Below are 3035 nucleotides of genomic sequence, written 5' to 3'. Positions count from 1 at the left end.
TACCAGCCCTAGCCTTAGGATCTCATGTGATACGACCATTCGGTCTTATATAAGGACTAAATGGCTGGAAGCCATGTTGATCTCACGTCATAATTACCTTAGGACGCTTAGTGTTTGGGTTCCTCATTTCAAACTTTGGGTTCCTCCCGCTGTTACCAATTGTGTGTCTTTACGAGTATTGGAGTTGGTTAAGGTGTGCATAAGTCAAGATGTACTTGATAACCTATTCTCTACCTGTACTTTACTTGAGGTGATAAACATTAGATTTCTCAATATTGTGGATACAATCAAGGTTAGGAGACTCCGCTGTCTTCGAGATTTAAAAATAGTTCCACTACGAGAAGATATCAAGTTGGAAATTGATGACGTCCCAAGTCTTTGCTCGTTTGCTTACATGTCAAAGCCATGGGTGAGTGCGGGGTACGGTGAACGCTGTAGGGGGCTAGAGTATGGATTAGCTGCTAATTCGGAATCTTTTGCAAGTGTGAGACACCTATGTTTAAGCAAGGTGATAATGAACCGCACACTTCTTGACACCATCAACTCAGTATTTCCTTTTCTCGAAAGTTTAACCATTGACATGGAATGTTGTTGGTTGACTTGTATGGAAATCACTTGTACTTCTTTGAAAAGACTCAACCTCGTATGGACGGAAGACAGTGATGTCAATCGTGATTACGCTTCATTAAAGTTCATTTGCCCTTCAAGGTTACTATTTTTCCGGTACGAGGGTTTTAAAATGCCTATTCTCTCGTTTCCAAACAGTGCTCTCAAGGAAATTAAAATAATACTGAAGCTGAGGCTGAGCTGCACATACTCTACGTCGTCCTTCTTTACCCGGATCTGGGAAGCATTCAATATATCGAGCAAGGTTAAGATTGAAGTTATAAACATGCCTGATGATTATGTAGTGCCTTGTAACATAAGCCTTAATCTTAAACCGGCTACTAATGTCGAGGAGATAACATTTAAAAAATTTTCAAGTAAGGATCTATGGGATCACTCATCATCACCCTTTGATGCGTTTATTTCGATTTGTCATCCCAAGTATGTCAAAGTGTCGTCCATTCAAGACAATCACTCCTTGAAGCTAGTCGAAGAAGCGATGATCAAATGGGCAAGAAGCCGAAGCGACCTTAAAGATGTTGAAATGAAAAACGATAGAAATGGAAGATGGGAAACTCTGAAAAATGCTCCAATAAGTAGTAGTTCTGTTGAGGGATATGGATTAAGTTGTGATCTCTATACTTATTTTAGTGGTGTGTTTAAACTAAACTGGAAGCTAGTCGTGGAAGCAATGATTAAATGGACAAGAGGCCGGAGCGACCTTAAAGATGTTGAAATAAAAAACGATAGCAATGGTCCAATAAGTTTTATTGAGGTATTAAGGTGTGATCCGTATGGTTATACTGCTGTGTTTAAACTAAACTGGTAGCTAGGTATTCTCCATTGAACAAAACTATTCCTATAAATAATACATGGATGGATGTTGATCGATGGGACAAAACCGGTTACAATGTTACATGCTAGTGATGTACATGAATGATCAAGGGGCAACAGGCTTTTCTTTTATTACCTATTTGTTAATAGTTATAGTTATTATTTGTATTGAGTGAATTTAAGATTATGCATCACATCACCGTTCCTTAGTATTATTTTTCAATTATTTATCATATGAAGTATATTTTCAAAATTAATATGGTAATATTAATTTTAATATCTTCTTGATGGATGGATTTAGTATTATTCATGACACTAGAACATGGACGTACTGTGAATTCTTAAATATTAAGAACATAATAATCTATAAAAAGGAGCTAAAACACTATTCATCGTCTCACGGGATTTCTTTTATTTTACATGTTATGAGGCCTTAGGGTTCCTAACAATATTCCTTTTCATTCTGCTGTCGCCACCAAAAATCGGTCCGTCGCTATCACCGAGTAATGGTCGGCCGCCACCTCTGTTACACTTTCTTTCTTTTCGCGTTTCGAGTACGTGAACTAAGAGTTTTTACATATCTTCAAATCTTCTTTAATCTCTTTTTCCTATTAGGCTTTAGAGCCCGTGCGTTTAACGGGTGAGTAAAATCCATGCAAAATTAATTATCAAACAATTATTGTTGTGTGCTATAGCTAGTTTTGTGAGCTCGTCCATTGAAAACGCAACGTTAAAAATAAATATTTATAAATATATAATCAATTTCTAAGAACTCCAAATAAATGAGTACTTATTAAAAAAAAATGATTAGTTCATATGCGAACCAAAAATATTATTATAGACGATGTAAATCTTACATTGTCTTAACGTTCATAACTATGCACTATAATTACAGATGACGTAAATCATAATCCATTCAACCTGAATCAAATGACTTCGTGTGTTGCACAATTATTTATAACTAACCGGTTAAAAGAGAATTTCTCTAACACCAATATAATGTGAGGCTCAATTAACATTAACATTATCATTGAAATGAAAATAAAATATAAAAGTAAGAACAGACAACCAAAAAGACTAAAGACCATATTTAACCCAGCGCGATCGGCCTTTTTTTGGGTACATCACGCCCCCACCGCGCCCCAACGCGGCGCCATCGGAGAAAATAGGTTCCGGCGTGATGGTTGCATCACTTGCAGAGGGGAGGAGGTGATGGAGGAGGAAGCCAATGGGACTGCAGCACGTGTCTTCAACGGATATATTTATATCCGTTTGAAATTTATTTTTTTTTTCTTTTATAAATACCACATTTCTTATACCATTTTACACACACTACTTTCAATTCTATACTTCAAAATAAAATCTAAACTTGTCTAAAAAAATGTCACAAAATTTGTTTAATGCTTTTGATATGTGGGATTCGATGATCAACAAGATTTGGAATTTTTAAGAGCAATTGGAGAAGAATTAGATGCTGACGAAGCTGTTGAAGCTGCTAACAACGAACGAGTTCCACGGTCTCGAGTTTACATTCATACGGATCGTGAAATCGCGGGTGAAATATTACACAAACACTATTTTCAAGAATCTCCTAA

The sequence above is a fragment of the Rutidosis leptorrhynchoides genome, chromosome 2, assembly GCF_046630445.1.
Source record: "Rutidosis leptorrhynchoides isolate AG116_Rl617_1_P2 chromosome 2, CSIRO_AGI_Rlap_v1, whole genome shotgun sequence".
Lineage (NCBI taxonomy): Eukaryota > Viridiplantae > Streptophyta > Magnoliopsida > Asterales > Asteraceae > Rutidosis > Rutidosis leptorrhynchoides.
The sequence above is the reverse complement of the archived record's forward strand: the minus strand, read 5'-3'. Positions refer to the sequence as shown.